Raw genomic sequence first — 18,949 nt, forward strand, 5'->3', positions numbered from 1 at the left:
CAGCCCAAGCCACAGCCACTAAACTCTATGTTCCCTACCACATGGACAAACACACTAGGGTTAATTTTATCAGAACCCAATTACCCTACCAGTATGTTTTTGGAGTGTGGAAAGAGAACCAAGAGAAAACCCATGCTAACACGAAAAGAACATACAAATTCCACACAAATAGTGCCTTGGTCAGCATTGAACCCATGACTCCAGCACCGAGAGACAACAATGCTTTCCACTGAACCACTCCAAACCAATGAGATGTTATAATATAATATGAGCTTAAGTGGCCCTTAGATATATTTGAAAACCCCTACTTTGGTTATTAATCTATTGTAGAAGTCAAATAATTGGATATGGTCATTTCAAATTAATATCTATCAATCTAAATTGTCTATGTCTGAAATTATGCCAATAGCACGCTATGTCGTGGAGGAGCATAATTAACCACAACACGTGCGAACACTTATACACACATTTACACAAACACATACACTTTTAATTAGTTCATATTAAAAATAGTTGCAACACATAGTTATTTATAATGAAATGTAGCAGAGTTTATAGTTAAATATTATAATGTTATAGACACTTTAGTGAGATCTAAGGTCCAGGATACAGGAAACATATCATGTCTAGTCTCATTCTAATCCCTATTTATCCTCAGATGTCCAGTTCAATCGCCTAAATAATCGTACCTTGCGCATGCAAGACATGAACTATAGGGAATAAATCAGAATTGTATTGTGTGTGTAATGTAAATAGACCAGTTTGAACCAGCTTTCGGCAGGAAGATTAGTATGCATCTTTTGGAAAGCTGAACCGCACCCTTGGAGTGCATCGTTTGAACTGGTCAATGACCTGCAATACACTGGACCGTCCTGAAGCCTGAACCTATGGAAACATGCCAAATCATCTGTATTGTTTTCACTAAATCACTGACTGAATCACTGGCTCTGGGCCCAGCAGACACTCTTCTTTTCAACCACAGACTTCAGGACTGAATGACTGTATGCTGGATCCAGGGCGCTTACGTATGTAATCGGCTGTACTTATATTATTGAATTGTTACTCTGCTGCTTTTTGCTATTATATCGCATTGTGCTTTGGAACCACACAATTTGAAGTGGACAATCGTCATTGGATAGCGACTAGATGTACATGACACTATATATAATGCAAGTATGTAGGAGTGACACATGGGTTGATCAAATGAGATTTCCGATTATCTTATTTGATGCTTTTGAGGATGGAAATAATCATAAAACCTGTGCTAAAGAGTTTGGCCTTTATCAGGCATAGTAAGATATTCCCCTCAGTGCTCAAGACTGGTTGTCTAATATATATCACGCCAAGAGCAACTTATACAATACTCCAAGAGGTCACAAACAGTTAAAGAACTGAAAGCTCCATTTATGTTTTCATTGTCATTATTCACATGAGTCTACCATAAGGATAACAATGATAAGAATTTTGAATGATAATAACTAAGTAGCAATCAACTGCTCTCCAAAAAAAACATTGCCAAGCTTTCCAGCGACCCATGGAAAACCCAGGAGGCCATGGAAGTATTTTCTGTGGACAGAAGAGATTACAGTCATTTTGGCATGAATGATAAACATTTTGCATAGAGAAAATAAAGCAAAACAATCCTTCAATAGAACCTAATGGTAATGATAATGCATGGTAGTAGGAGTTGTGCTACAGTCTCAAATACACTGAGGAATCAATGATTTCTAAATTGTACAAGCATATTCTAGAGGAAAAGAACATTAGGATGAATGTCCATGAATTGATGCCTATAAGAATGTGGCTCATCTATACATCAGATTGACTGAAATATAAGAAATATGTCAGTTTAAAATGATCAACTCAAAGTTTTTTTAGCATGATCTGGTGCCAACATCTGTACAATACTGCCCAATACAGCAGTAATGGGCCAAACTACATTCAAGCTGATGTACAAGATTGATTAATGGCTACAAAAACACTTGGTTGAAGTAATTGCTGCTAAAAAGGATGACATTTGAATTTGTGACACATTAAGAAACAAATAAACAAACCTGTATTATTTGTTCAATTGGGTTTTCTTTAAATTCTCATATTTAATTTAAATTCATGCGCAAATATGAAGGAATATATGCAAAGAATTTGGAATCAGAAAAAAATCAATTTGGCCATTTAGTCTGCCTATTTTAGTGTGAGATTTAGTTAAGTTTTAATTTGGGAAGGAGGTGAAGGGGATTGCATTTTGTATCTGTTACACTTTTGTATATACTTATGACCTGTGCTGTGTTCATTGGGGGTATGGGGCTGTCATCTTTTGTGACAGCTTGCTCGACTTGAATCAATTGAATTTTAGGTTTATTTTGTTTTAAAGTGTACAGTATCTTACAAAAATAAAACATATATCTGATTGGTTGCTATGGATTACAGCTATTTTGATTATACTATGCCATGTTTTTAAATAATGCATTCCTCACAAAGATCAATATATTATCTTCCAGTAAGCCTAGCCCATAGCAAAGTATCATGTAATGGATGTGCAACCATCTTTTACTATGAGACATCATTTTCAAATAAGAATTTTTTCTTTTGCAGTTGATAAATCATTTTATAGCCATTGATTCATCTTTAGTAATATCATTTTGGAGATAAGAATATAAATGTAACAATAAAATACAAATTGTAAAAGTCACAAAACCATCTAGACACAAGCACACTGAATGTGCCTCTTTCAGAGAATAGCCTGCATTAATTTCTTTAAAACTAACTGTTGAGTTTTTCCCAGGGGAACCTTTTTAAATCTAATGATCCATCGACTTTCATTTTCAACCACCATATATTTTTCCATATTTACATTTTCTTAATTTTTACTGCACACTGAAGTACTCGGGAATGGAGCTCCATGTCTAGTGGTAGGTTATTATGCTTACCTACACAACACCAGAAGAGGTGAATAAACATGTACTTACTGACTGAAAGTTGAGTTGTAGCTACCAATGCTATGCTGGAGGCTATTGCTATCTATTTTGTACATCTTACAGCCCATTTTCAGCAGCTGGGCTGCACTTTTGCAGATTAGCAAAAGTGATGGGGGTGAATTCAATTATGTGTGAAGTCCCGATGGAGCCTCATGTGATGAGGCTCCGTAGGATGATACAGTTCTAAAATATTGCTGATTTTGTAACCTCATAGAGGTGCAAGCAAAAATCAGCAATGTTGTCCTTACTGTAATACCTGGACATCACACAAGGCTCTGAAACACCATTGAATTCCACTCATAGAACAGAGGTTTTTTCTTAGGAATTCCTGTTTAATACCATTCTTCATTTCCTATCATAGGTTTATACTTACAACTAATTGCTGATAATCACTTGGTCACTGCTCTTCAGTATAACTCCAGCAATAAGAAGCAATTAGCAGTAATATGTAAATAGACACATTTTTCCAAACTGCTTAAACGAGCACTAATGTTTTGTAACACAATATCTCTAATGTTTTTCCAGTAGGTGATTGGTGTATCCTATGTCAGGTATTTTCTTAAGAATGGATAGGTCTTTACAGGGCCGACACAGATATGTTTGGAAACGGTCAGATAATGAAACACAATTGTAACAGTATAAGATAAATAGCTGCCTCTGCAACCCCACACAAAAATAAACACACAATAAAAATTAAACGGCGCTCAAAAACCCTTAAACATAAATTCGGTAATTATGAGAGTAAATGGCATAAAACTTGAACTAATTTATTCATAAAGTAACAATATGAGGGAGATTCAATTGCCGGCGAAGTGGCACATGGACATTGCACTGCGCACATTGCAGGCAAAACAGTTAGAATCTCCACTGCTAGGTGTTCCATGGACTTTCCTATATATATATAAAATTATGTTTAATTATAATGTATGTATTATATAAAAATTAAGAGGCACTCAAAAACCCTTAAACACACACAAACATATATATGTTTAAGGGTTATTGAGCACCTCTTAATTTTTAGCATGCAATATATAAGACATGCATTATAATAAAACATAACATTTAACACGCCACCAGCCACATCACGCCACCCCCACAGAAACATTACATTTTTCCCATGGATTGTAAGCTTGCGAGCAGGGCCCTCTTACCTCCCTGTATGTATGTATGTATGTATGTATGTATGTATGTATGTATCACCCAGTATTGTTTTAGTGCTGTTTGTTCCCAATTGTAAAGCACTACAGAATCTGCTGGTGCTAAATAAATAAATGTTAATCACGATGATTACGCCACCGCCACATCCCAACCCCCCCTCTGACACAACCTAACCCCCCTCAGACACAACATAAGCCCCCTCCAGACACATAATAAGCCCCCCTAGCAGACACATCATAACACACCCGACAACCCCAGCCCTGCTCACTTACCTAAGTTGAGCAGGAACTCCTCCTCCTTGTTCTCCTTGCTGCTGGGACAGTGTTTGATGTCACAAACTGTCCAGGGACTGGGAGCTGCTGACAGCTGTCAGCTCGTTCCCTCCCTCCCACTTAACATTCCCCACACCCGCAATTCGCGGATGCGTGTGAACGCCACATGCTGGTAGAATTTATTTATTTTCATTTTTTTATTAAATAAAAAATACCAGACTGCGGGCCCCGGGCCCCCAGGCAGGCCGGGCCCTGGTCATTTGCACCCGCTCCCTCCTCTCTTGGTGCCCCTGGGTATTTACTCCTTCTGGCAAGATAGATTGTAAAATATTTCTTGATAATTACAATTACATTTTACATTTTATTTCATATGTCTGGTGGGTAAAAAAAAATCTGCACTGTGTTATTTATTGTTATATAATTTGTAGCATTCTGGCCATTCATTTGGCAATTACAATTATTGAATGGAAAATGTTATAATATAGTTTTGCCAAATACAATATAGTATGTGTTTGCTGGTGCAGGACAAATTAATGTTCACTGATCCAGGGCTATTTTTCTGTCTTTATGAAACAATAGAATGCATTAATATACATTATGTGTGTATTAGTTATATGCTTGCATAAAATACCATTGAGGTCAATGGCTTATTATGTACAGTTTATGATGCCCCTGTTATGGGGTTAACACACAACTGATTGCAAGGTCATTATAGCACATGCTACTGTATTCTACCTGTATGCTTTTTGATAAATAAGAAATTTAGGGGCCTATATATAAATTATTGAGGTTTTTTCTGATTCTTTTTTCTTTTTTTTGTTGGTAATATTTGGAGGCCTTTATCAATTTCGTGTATCCTGGACAGCACTGCCAAAAACAGGCTGTCCCGGGAAGGAAGTGTCCTTTTGTCGCTTTATTAATACAGTGACAAAAGACTTGTTTAGTTGCACCACCCCTTAAAGTTCATACTGAGTATGTATAGTGAGTTAAAGTAGTTCTCCAGTGGGGCTGCAAAGAAGTTACGGTCAGTGTAACGCCCTCCTGACATGGCATTAGAAGAGATCTATGTGGACATCGGTATTCAGTGTTAACTATGTTAATGTCTGATTTCATAAATTGTGCGCGGTAGTAAATGACCCTTTCTCCAGTAAATACTGCCATTAGGGAAATATAAACAGGCCCTGTAAATGTTAAGATTCATTTTAAAAATGGATAATCAGTATTGTTTCTGTTATTTCTGTTGCAAAACTAATGAAAACTTATTATTGGATTCATGCTTATTATTTTCATCTTTAGAATATTTCACTAGCTACTGCTAGTATGGTTTCTTTTGGAGACAGCGGGAACAATTCATTTAAGTTCCATCTGTTTCAGCTTGATGAGTTGACTGTACCCCTTATCTCCAGGAACATAGCCAAATATTCTGTCCAGCTAATTGGCAAAGCTTCAATTGACAAAACATTTGAAATTAATCATTTTTTTATGTTTACACTAAGATTCTAAATAGCCCACTTTCCAATTGTATAAAAAGATGCTCCATAGCTAGGTTTTAATTAAAAAGGTTGTCCTGTATCGTTATAGATAGATGAGAAGCTCTTCTTCTATCTGAAGGCAGAAAACTTTTAATTAAATTATAACTTCTATATATGTTTAATAAATAACAATGTTGGTGCAGGAACCAGTTAAACATCAGAACTAACATTACCTACTAAGGTCATGTTATAATGTGCAGGGCAGGCTGTGGGAACAAACAAGCAGGTCTTAGAAATATATTTCCAGAGCAAGCACATTAACTGCAGAAATAGATTGAAGCTTTTACATTGCCAGTCTATCTTAAGGACCTCAAATGCCTGTTTTTAAAATTGATTTTCTACAATTTGCTACCCTGTAAGTCCTGTTGTCTGAGATAACTGTTTAAGTTCAGGTCATTACATGAGCTGGCCTGGTTCTGAGTGAAAGTTAAAATGTGCTGGTATATATAGCATTGAGGGCCATAAATAGACAGAGATGCAGCACATATTAATTTATAGAAATGCACCTATTTGAGCGGACCAGTCTATGCCCCATTCTATAGTTTAATGTTTAGGGTCTGTGTCATAAAGCAGAACAAGGCAAAAAAAATAGTAAATTTGATGCTGGACAAAGCCATGTTACAATGCCAGGGGTGCAGATTAGTTTGTTATTTTGCACATAAAGAAAATACTGGCTTTTTTGTCATTAGCACACAAATGCTTGCTAACTTTATTTTACACTGAAATTTAAAATTAATCTAGGACATGCCCTACCCCAAGTATAAATCTGTCCCCACATTTTAAATTTACCTCCCCTCCAATGCAACATGTTTTTTCCAAGGTGGAAAGATACTCCTTTTTTTGTTTTGTTTTGCTCTCCTTAATGACTCAAGCCAATAGGGTTTACAGGCTTGCAAATGTATAAATGTTACTGTGAGGATACCACCTTTAGCTGGGATGGAAGTTACCCTCTGTGGGATTCAACTCACTCGGGTAGACCAGGATATATCCAAAATAAGACTTTATTACGACAGCACAACACCACAAGACGTTCACAAGTTACAGGGTAAATGGTAGCATGTATCCTCCAGCAATATTACCACTACCGTTTAGCAAAACAGTTATGGTGTCTCCTAGCCTGGGTTACTAGCTCACACCAACCCTGTCCTGGTAGGGTTCCCTCCAGCGGCACCACAATGCCTGGCCCAGAGTCCTTTTCACTGATGTTTTCTACACCAGGATCCTAAAAAACTAGCCTCGCTCTCCTGGCATTCTCCTCGACCTATCTTATTTTCTGTATCCACAGGAAGTAGGGTCAAATGTCTCAAACCTCCCCTTTACAGAAGGGGTCTCCCAGTCAACAATTTAGCTACTAGACATACTGTCCCTGTTACCTTGATTAGACTATAGAATGGCTTGACTCAATTAGCTGTTTTGGCTAGATACACTACACATGGGGTTACAATAGTACATCAAGGAATGACACTGCATGCTTACATGGAACAATAAGACTTTTGACATATTATATCAGCAGTGTTACACAATATAAGTCTGTGATACCTTTTGATACAATTACATTTATATTGATACATTTCCCCATGCTATTTACACCAATATATTACCGTGGAGGCACATTGCATGTCATTAGAAGTTCTAACCTCATTACCTATCAGGTTACCTGTTGACCTAGCTAATTAACATGGGCTGCCAACTAGTTAACTCAGACATTGTTCTGATTACAAACCACATCTCAGCTGCACCCCATACAATAGACATTTTAGACAAATGGTAATTACATTAGCTAGCACAAGCAAAATGACTGCTGTTGTTCTGATATTTTCACACAGTATGGCAATATTGTTTATATTTATACTACATACAATATCGCAGGTAATAGTATGGGCAAAATGTATCTAATAACATGAAATAATAATACACATAATACACCGATGCTCTGGTGTATATACTTAGACTGGGCCAAGGATTAAAAAGTACCTTAAACCGTGAGAAACGGGTGATAAATACAAAGTTCTCAATCCAGTAGCAGCCCGTTTCCTCACATTCCTCCCCTACTTTTTAAACTTGAGCCCCAGTCTCTTCTGCAGACACTACTGCAGGTTTTATGTGGTCTCCCACGAGATGAACCAATTTCCTGCTGGGCTGTGCGCAGCCTCCAGCGTTCACTTGCTGCACCTTGTTATATTCTTGTAGCCGCCAGCACCTATCAATTCCCAGAGCCTCTGCGGGAAGTCTCGGTCTCCTGCTCCAGTAGCTACTCTGAGCCCTGCTGTCTAAAAGCCTAACCGACTGCCTTTCCCTGGTTGTCTGGGGTCCTGTCTGGCTACGCCCCCCCCTTCCCCAGTTCCCTTCTGCACTGGGATTACTCATTTCCCCAGTCTGCACCCGCTTATGCACAGGGTTCTTGCAGGAATCCTGCTGCACACTATCTCCTGCAGGGACTACTGAGAGTAACATCACGCAGTCATCAATGTCCTGCTTTCTATGCTGCCTTATCCCCTCCTGTGTCTGAATGTCACTGTTGCAGCCATGCCCTAACATATTATTGCAGTCTGCACAGTTGGCTACGTAGCGGTCTACGTCCCTCGCTAAACCTAACCACATGAACTGCTGTCTGAGCCTGGCTCGTGTTCTCCTTTTTCCTCTGTGATCGGTACCCCCTTCCCCATGGGCCTGAGCTATAAACCGATCCCGATATTCGGGTGGGACTACCAACCTGTACTTATGATTTGGGCTGGACACCGTATACAGTAACCCATCCAACCAAGCACAATCCTCTACCACCCCAGTCTTATACGACATATCTGCTAGTGCCCGCATCCCTTCTAGATCTGGATCTAGTAGCTGGACTTCTTGCAGTCTAGATTTATCCTCCTCCCCCAGGACTAACCCCCCCTCAGGATGGTCTTGGCTACTCACCCTCAGAGGCCCGGAGATGGTAAAGAGAGGTTGCTGATACCCGTTAGTTACTGGCGTGTAGAAGTGGTTGTTCTTCCTCTGCCTGGGGCTCACCTTTCTATGGGCTTTTCAAACAAAATAATTCCTGAGGTCTTGCCCCAAATCATTGCCCAAAATCACCTCATTGGACATTCCTGCCATAACTCCAACTTCCACCAGGTTGTTACAATGGCCCCAATGCAACTGGACTTGGGCTGTTGGAATCTCTGCCCATCGTCCATCCTCTATCCTAATTTTAAAGTACTTGTTGGGGATAATTCTTCTTGAATCCACCAACTCAGGGCGTACCAGGGTGATGGCTGCCCCACAATTCCTAAATCCTTGGGCTTTTCTGCCATCCACCCATACAGGTTTCAAGTGCCTGTAAAGGCGTCCTCCTGTTGTTTGCCTCATGTCAGCCACAGCATTGCAAGTGGCCTTTACCCCCCTCGCCTCTGGCGCATCAGGGTGGTAGTGTTTGTTTTTCCATGGTTGGCTCCTGCCAACAACCCCCGTGGGTGGTAATTGGTCTAATTGACCTCCTTTCCTGGGACACTGCTGTTGAAGATGTCCCCAGTATCCACATCGATGGCACCACTTCCAGACTTGTCCCAAGTGTGGTATTGCTTGTCCTTGGCTGCTGGGTCTCCTTGGACCTTCACTCTGCCCCTTTTCTACTTTCTCCCAGGACTGTGGGTTACACTTTGCCACCCAATCCTGAAGGCTGGGAAATATCTCAGTCAGCCCTGCTTTTACCAGCTCAAGCCCTTTTCTCTGGATCCACTGATAAAAGGACATGCTGCAGCTCTTGACGAAGCTGACCATAGTCATAGCTTCCACTGTGCACTACTGACTGGCCTGGGGTGGGGGATGTTTGTATTGTAGCTGCAATCTCCTGAATCCTTACTGGCTGCTCCTGGTCCTTATACAACTCCTTGGCTTTCAGGATTTCTGCAACATAAGTCTCACCTTGGGTGGCTTCCACTGCTGGGACGTCTGATATTTCCTTCCTGCACGCATTATCGAGTAGGCACAGGTCCCATTTGCGTAGTTTTTCCACTAGTTGTGGCCTGAAGTCATCCTGGGTAGTAGCAATTTCCCTTGTCCAGCATAATCCCCGGAGTTCATCCAGTTTTAGGGAGTTATACTTGTTCATGGTTCACGTTTCTTGCAACTCCTCTGATAGGCTTCCTCTGGGTGCTGTGTAGCCGGTGCTGTGCTGTGCTGTACCTACAAGGCTCTTGGACAGCAACCGCTTGCGTCCTTTGCAGCCTTCCCGGTTCTTGTGACACCTGGCCGAGTGATCCCACTGCTCTCCACCAAAAATGAGGATACCACCCTTAGCTGGGATGGAAGTTACCCTCTGTGGGATTCAACTCACTCGGGTAGACCAGGATATATTCAAAATAAGACTTTATTACGACAGCACAACACCACAAGACGTTCACAAGTTACAGGGTAAATGGTAGCATGTATCCTCCAGCAATATTACCACTACCGTTTAGCAAAACAGTTATGGTGTCTCCTAGCCTGGGTTACTAGCTCACACCAACCCTGTCCTGGTAGGGTTCCCTCCAGCGGCACCACAATGCCTGGCCCAGAGTCCTTTTCACTGATGTTTTCTACACCAGGATCCTCCAAACTAGCCTCGCTCTCATGGCATTCTCCTCGCCCTATCTTATTTTCTGTATCCACAGGAAGTAGGGTCAAATGTCTCAAACCTCCCCTTTACAGAAGGGGTCTCCCAGTCAACAATTTAGCTACTAGACATACTGTCCCTGTTACCTTGATTAGACAATAGAATGGCTTGACTCAATTAGCTGTTTTGGCTGGATACACTACACATGGGGTTACAATAGTACATCAAGGAATGACACTGCATGCTTACATGGAACAATAAGACTTTTGACATATATCAGCAGTGTTACACAATATAAGTCTGTGATACATTTTGATACAATTACATTTATATTGATACATTTCCCCATGCTATTTCAACCAATATATTACCGTGGAGGCACATTGCATGTCATTAGAAGTTCTAACCTCATTACCTATCAGGTTACCTGTTGACCTAGCTAATTAACATGGGCTGCCAACTAGTTAACTCAGACATTGTTCTGATTACAAACCACATCTCAGCTGCACCCCATACAATAGACATTTTAGACAAATGGTAATTACATTAGCTAGCACAAGCAAAATGACTGCTGTTGTTCTGATATTTTCACACAGTATGGCAATATTGTTTATATTTATACTACATACAATATCGCAGGTAATAGTATGGGCAAAATGTATCTAATAACATGAAATAATAATACACATAATACACCGATGCTCTGGTGTATATACTTAGACTGGGCCAAGGATTAAAAAGTACCTTAAACCGTGAGAAACGGGTGATAAATACAAAGTTCTCAATCCAGTAGCAGCCCGTTTCCTCACATTCCTCCCCTACTTTTTAAACTTGAGCCCCAGTCTCTTCTGCAGACACTACTGCAGGTTTTATGTGGTCTCCCACGAGATGAACCAATTTCCTGCTGGGCTGTGCGCAGCCTCCAGCGTTCACTTGCTGCACCTTGTTATATTCTTGTAGCCGCCAGCACCTATCAATTCCCAGAGCCTCTGCGGGAAGTCTCGGTCTCCTGCTCCAGTAGCTACTCTGAGCCCTGCTGTCTAAAAGCCTAACCGACTGCCTTTCCCTGTTTGTCTGGGGTCCTGTCTGGCTACGCCTCCCCCTTCCCCAGTTCCCTTCTGCACTGGGATTACTCATTTCCCCAGTCTGCACCCGCTTATGCACAGGGTTCTTGCAGGAATCCTGCTGCACACTATCTCCTGCAGGGACTACTGAGAGTAACATCACACAGTCATCAATGTCCTGCTTTCTATGCTGCCTTCTCCCCTCCTGTGTCTGAATGTCACTGTTGCAGCCATGCCCTAACATATTATTGCAGTCTGCACAGTTGGCTACGTAGCGGTCTACGTCCCTCGCTAAACCTAACCACATGAACTGCTGTCTGAGCCTGGCTCGTGTTCTCCTTTTTCCTCTGTGATCGGTACCCCCTTCCCCATGGGCCTGAGCTATAAACCGATCCCGATATTCGGGTGGGACTACCAACCTGTACTTATGATTTGGGCTGGACACCGTATACAGTAACCCATCCAACCAAGCACAATCCTCTACCACCCCAGTCTTATACGACATATCTGCTAGTGCCCGCATCCCTTCTAGATCTGGATCTAGTAGCTGGACTTCTTGCAGTCTAGATTTATCCTCCTCCCCCAGGACTAACCCCCCCTCAGGATGGTCTTGGCTACTCACCCTCAGAGGCCCGGAGATGGTAAAGAGAGGTTGCTGATACCCGTTAGTTACTGGCGTGTAGAAGTGGTTGTTCTTCCTCTGCCTGGGGCTCACCTTTCTATGGGCTTTTCCAACAAAATAATTCCTGAGGTCTTGCCCCAAATCATTGCCCAAAATCACCTCATTGGACATTCCTGCCATAACTCCAACTTCCACCAGGTTGTTACAATGGCCCCAATGCAACTGGACTTGGGCTGTTGGAATCTCTGCCCATCGTCCATCCTCTATCCTAATTTTAAAGTACTTGTTGGGGATAATTCTTCTTGAATCCACCAACTCAGGGTGTACCAGGGTGATGGCTGCCCCACAGTCCCTAAATCCTTGGGCTTTTCTGCCATCCACCCATACAGGTTTCAAGTGCCTGTAAAGGCGTCCTCCTGTTGTTTGCCTCATGTCAGCCACAGCATTGCAAGTGGCCTTTACCCCCCTCGCCTCTGGCGCATTAGGGTGGTAGTGTTTGTTTTTCCGTGGTTGGCTCCTGCCAACAACCCCCGTGGGTGGTAATTGGTCTAATTGACCTCCTTTCCTGGGACACTGCTGTTGTAGATGTCCCCAGTATCCACATCGATGGCACCACTTCCAGACTTGTCCCAAGTGTGGTATTGCTTGTCCTTGGCTGCTGGGTCTCCTTGGACCTTCACTCTGCCCCTTTTCTACTTTCTCCCAGGACTGTGGGTTACACTTTGCCACCCAATCCTGAAGGCTGGGAAATATCTCAGTCAGCCCTGCTTTTACCAGCTCAAGCCCTTTTCTCTGGATCCACTGATAAAAGGACATGCTGCAGCTCTTGACGAAGCTGACCATAGTCATAGCTTCCACTGTGCACTACTGACTGGCCTGGGGTGGGGGATGTTTGTATTGTAGCTGCAATCTCCTGAATCCTTACTGGCTGCTCCTGGTCCTTATACAACTCCTTGGCTTTCAGGATTTCTGCAACATAAGTCTCACCTTGGGTGGCTTCCACTGCTGGGACGTCTGATATTTCCTTCCTGCACGCATTATCGAGTAGGCACAGGTCCCATTTGCGTAGTTTTTCCACTAGTTGTGGCCTGAAGTCATCCTGGGTAGTAGCAATTTCCCTTGTCCAGCATAATCCCCGGAGTTCATGCAGTTTTAGGGAGTTATACTTGTTCATGGTTCACGTTTCTTGCAACTCCTCTGATAGGCTTCCTCTGGGTGCTGTGTAGCCGGTGCTGTGCTGTGCTGTACCTACAAGGCTCTTGGACAGCAACCGCTTGCGTCCTTTGCAGCCTTCCCGGTTCTTGTGACACCTGGCCGAGTGATCCCACTGCTCTCCACCAAAAATGAGGATACCACCCTTAGCTAGGATGGAAGTTACCCTCTGTGGGATTCAACTTACTCGGGTAGACCAGGATATATTCAAAATAAGACTTTATTACGACAGCACAACACCACAAGACGTTCACAAGTTACAGGGTAAATGGTAGCATGTATCCTCCAGCAATATTACCACTACCGTTTAGCAAAACAGTTATGGTGTCTCTTAGCCTGGGTTACTAGCTCACACCAACCCTGTCCTGGTAGGGTTCCCTCCAGCGGCACCACAATGCCTGGCCCAGAGTCCTTTTCACTGATGTTTTCTACACCAGGATCCTCCAAACTAGCCTCGCTCTCCTGGCATTCTCCTCGCCCTATCTTATTTTCTGTATCCACAGGAAGTAGGGTCAAATGTCTCAAACCTCCCCTTTACAGAAGGGGTCTCCCAGTCAACAATTTAGCTACTAGACATACTGTCCCTGTTACCTTGATTAGACAATAGAATGGCTTGACTCAATTAGCTGTTTTGGCTGGATACACTACACATGGGGTTACAATAGTACATCAAGGAATGACACTGCATGCTTACATGGAACAATAAGACTTTTGATATATTATATCAGCAGTGTTACACAATATAAGTCTGTGATACCTTTTGATACAATTACATTTATATTGATACATTTCCCCATGCTATTTCAACCAATATATTACCGTGGAGGCACATTGCATGTCATTAGAAGTTCTAACCTCATTACCTATCAGGTTACCTGTTGACCTAGCTAATTAACATGGGCTGCCAACTAGTTAACTCAGACATTGTTCTGATTACAAACCACATCTCAGCTGCACCCCATACAATAGACATTTTAGACAAATGGTAATTACATTAGCTAGCACAAGCAAAATGACTGCTGTTGTTCTGATATTTTCACACAGTATGGCAATATTGTTTATATTTATACTACATACAATATCGCAGGTAATAGTATGGGCAAAATGTATCTAATAACATGAAATAATAATACACATAATACACCGATGCTCTGGTGTATATACTTAGACTGGGCCAAGGATTAAAAAGTACCTTAAACCGTGAGAAACGGGTGATAAATACAAACTTCTCAATCCAGTAGCAGCCCGTTTCCTCACAGTTACTGCTACTGCTTTTGGAACAACCCATTAGTTTACTGCATCATTTCAATGATCTGCTAAAAAAAATGCTCACTGAAGCCTCATTTACGTCTTAATTAAGTCATGATAAACATTCGAACTGACTATTAATTTGTACATTTTTATGTTACGGTTATATTGGTTTATGCATCTTTTCCCATAGCACTTAGATAGGGAAAAAGTTAATCCATAGAAATATATTGGTCAGGGTGGACGACATTTCAAAAAACACTGTGCCATCTTCCCATCAACCTGGAACAACATCAAAAGGGTGCAGTCTCAATTTCTTCAAATTCCAAGCTAAGTAAAACTACTGAAGATTTTCTATCGCTCTCTATGGCAACATCAGACAATCGTCAGCTTAACAATTTATCAAGAAAATGTCACCAGGGCAGCTGAGCAATGCTTAGTTCCCTGGCAATACTGATTGGCTGTAGTAAAAGAAGTGTTATTGCTTACCAGGCCAGAGCAGGTTCCCTCTGCACACTGGAACTGGAAGCCTGGACTGGGGTTTCCAGTTCCAGATTGGGAAAAAAAAAATAATAAAAAAGATGTGAGAAAACATAGAGAGAAAAATTCACTTAAAAAAACAGAAATAAATGCTTCACTTTAATAGTAAGAAATTATAATCTAATTATAATACTAGGTGCTCTAATAATATGCTACTTGGTATTAATATCAACTACTGCAACTGTTTAAAAGGGGATATTGCTATCCCTTAGCAAAGAAAAAAAACTATATAGGAAACTATGGTATGGAAAATCAATATAATTAGTCAAATTTAATAAGTGAATCTGTTATTTAGTAGTGGTAGTAGTTACTCAAGATTATTAAACACCTTATAGTTCAGGTATTGAAAAAATTACCATCAAAAGGAATTGGCTTACCCTTAATGTATAAAAAAATCCACATGCATTTATTCCAATTACATAGTACCAGAGGAAATAACAAAATATAATCTCAATTCAGTCTTTACTTGCGCAACAAATATATTAAAATACATTTCAAACCTCAGAGCCTTAGCATAGTTCCATTTAGTATTTGGTGATCCTGAATATTAGGGAGCCACAGTCCATAGAGTAGTGTTAGTGGAATTTTTCCCATTCATCCTGTCAGGAGAACACTTATCCCCACATGAACTTGTTGCCTCCGAGATACGAGTGCTACAAATATGAACAATATTTGTAGAACTCATAACTTGGACGTAACAAATTCATGTGAAGATAAATGTAGGGCTTTTAACCCATTGATAAATAGACCCCATTAGTTTGTTTTTGTATAGAGTGGATCAATCATGGGCTTTATTCTGTTTAGTCCATATTCAGCATGGAGCACCCTGATCTGCCAACATCTGAGCAGCTCTTTCAAACAAAACTAAAGTAATAATAATTGGAAAGTGTTTTCCTCTATATAATACACATAGATAAAAATGTATTCCAACATCATACTAAAACAACAAAGTTAATATTAATACTATTAAACAATGATATATTAATTTACTCAGTAAAGAAATAATAAGCTGATTTCAAACATTTTTCAGTGACATTAAATTATATAAATTATATCTTCTTTGTCCCCTCTCATGATTCATGGCCATACTGACTGCCCAATCCCCGCTCCCCTGTCTCTCGTCAATGCCTCCTGCCCTCTACTTACCTCTTGCTAGGTCATCCTGTTGTTGCTCTGCTAATCCTGCATGCTACTTTCTGTCATCGTTAAGATTGGTATGCTAGAAGGCAAACCAAGTGTAGAGGGTCATGTACCTGGGAGCTTATTACATCTGCTGCTGATTTCTGACACTGAGTGCTATCTCCTCTGCTCAAGTGCTACAGCTAGATTAGATTTATGTGTGCAAAAATGCACAAAGCTAATCTGGAATTAGTGATGGGACAGTGCATGCGCCAGCTTGGAGGTCTCGGCTATTCTATTTTGAGGGCTCTTGACCTTCCCAAAGAGGAGGGACAACCCAGCATTTCTGGCCCAACCTCACCTGCACTAGCTCACTTGTACCTCTGGTTAAATCAATTAAAGCTTAACAAGATATTATGACTCCAATATGCTCTGTGGCTCCACCTCGTTTAAACTCAGTATCTGTCTACTTTAAACCCATGGAACCTCATTGGAGCTGATGCCTGTTTTTTTTCTTATGCTGATCTGTAGTTTTCAAAAATAATTTATATGTTTTCAACACACCCATTGCTAATTTAGATTCAGCTGCTTCTGATTTCTCTTACTGCAAACCCCCCCCAAGTTTAGTAATTTCTCAAGGATCTGCTATCAGAACTCAGTAAGGGTCATTTATGAGCCACAAAATTAAGTTAAGAAATGGAGAGCTGACACTCCTTGCAATCTATAAGGCTAGGTACACCCTTGCCTGATAATTGCACGAAAAACCTTCAATCAGCCAACATCCAACGTTTGGTCAAATATCGCGTGAATGTATATAGTGATGCAATGATCTAAAGTCGTTCCAAAGTGCCGATCATCGTTTCATTTGGTTGGTCACAGTGTTTAATATTTTCCGACGAACCACCGAGCTATCATGCAGTATATATGCACTCATGCCCACAATCTCCATAGAGTTTACAGAGTCGGGCTCTTTTCAGCCAATGCTAGCGCTTTATGTCTGGTGAATAAATGTAGAGAGTGCAGTAGAAGAAATAATTCATTTGTTCGTTCTGAGACAGACTGTTTCGTTTCAGAGCCACAGAACCTAACGAAACTTGTTAGGACATGTAAATAGCTATAACAAGGCGTTTTAATCAGTGTGACAATGTGACAAGAATGAATGAATGAATGAATATTGTGCTGTCATTCTCTGAAGACTAGAAGACCAGATGAAGAGCACAGATCTGAAGGTAAATCGTGTCAGTGTGATACATGAATCGTCAGACTGATTGAACTTTCAGTCATAGGTTCAATAGTTTGAGATAAAACGGTGGTAAAATTCTTCAGTGTGTACCTAGCTTAAGTACTACTAACATGTGTAAATGATATGTAATTTTAATCATACACCACAACATAAGAAGCTATTTAGGGTGATAACTGACTTAATCTTTATGTTACAATTCTACTGGCAGCCCTGAATATACTCCCTGAGAGTACAAGCTAATTTTCCCAAAATTGTTCCCTAATGCCCTCAACTAGTATGTGTGTATACACTGTGCACTTGGCCAAGTGCATAGTGTAAAAACTGCAAATGATTGCCACGTATTACATTTTTATGAGAATAAGTATCACATTACAATACTACTTTCGCAACATGCTCATTTTCAAGCTGCTGCAAATAGTCATTTGAATTTTACTGTATTTTCAGGTGTACTTTGTCTTCACCACTGCTAGGACTTGACCTACTTCCTCAGTGTCTAAAGGTGTAACACAGGTGGGGCAAAGGTGTGGCTAAATAAAACAGTGTCAGGATTTGATAAAGGTAATGATAGAAAGGCAGGCTCATTATTATTAGATTATTATAACGCTATAGACACAATGGGCCTTATTCATTAAGGAAAGTAAAGCAAATAAAATTAGTTACTTTGCCCCTTAGCAAAACCATGTTGCATTGGAGGGGAGGTAAATTTTAAATGTGATGGCAGATTTTTAGTTGGAGTAGGTCATGTCCTAGATCAACTTTAAATTTCAGTTTACAAATAAAGCTATCAAGTATTTGTGTGCTACATGACAAACCAGCCAGTATTTATCTTATCTGCAAAATAATAAATTAATTTGTACTCCTTGCATTGTAACATGGTTTTGTCCAGGAGAAGCTTACTCATTTTTTGCCTTACTTTCCTTAATGAATCAGGTCCAATATATTTGTTGATCCTTGTAACTTGCTTCATTACATTAGTTCACAAATATTAGGTCAATTTGGACAGATATGTAAATGGTGACATTTGTTAATCTGACAAATGATTTTGCCAATTTCTACCCTTTACCTGTACAGTATGATGTATTTTGAAACATTGTAGACTATATAATATGAACTTAACTTTCTTCCAAGTTGGAAAAAGAAACACCATGGGCTAGATTTACTAAACTGCAGGTTTGAAAAAGTGGAGATGTTGCCTATAGCAACCAATCAGATTCTATCTATCATTGTGTAGAATGTATTAAATAAATGACAAAGAGAATCTCCACTTTTTCAAACCCGCCGTTTAGTAAATCTAGCCCCTTGTCTCCTACAACAGCTGCAGTCATTGACTGATTTTGAAAAGGCTTTACAGATATTATTCCAGTCACAGCTTCTGCTTCAAAGATTAGTGG

General features: G+C 40.5%; 1 protein-coding gene across 1 annotated transcript in view; it reads right to left on the reverse strand.

The window, feature by feature from the left end:
- CSMD1 (CUB and Sushi multiple domains 1) overlaps nucleotides 1-18,949 on the reverse strand; it is a 1,526,452-nt gene that overhangs the window by 1,458,870 nt on the left and 48,633 nt on the right. The gene's annotated exons all lie outside the window — the stretch shown is intronic.

This window comes from Mixophyes fleayi, chromosome 3, assembly GCF_038048845.1.
Source record: "Mixophyes fleayi isolate aMixFle1 chromosome 3, aMixFle1.hap1, whole genome shotgun sequence".
Classification (NCBI taxonomy): Eukaryota; Metazoa; Chordata; class Amphibia; order Anura; family Limnodynastidae; genus Mixophyes; species Mixophyes fleayi.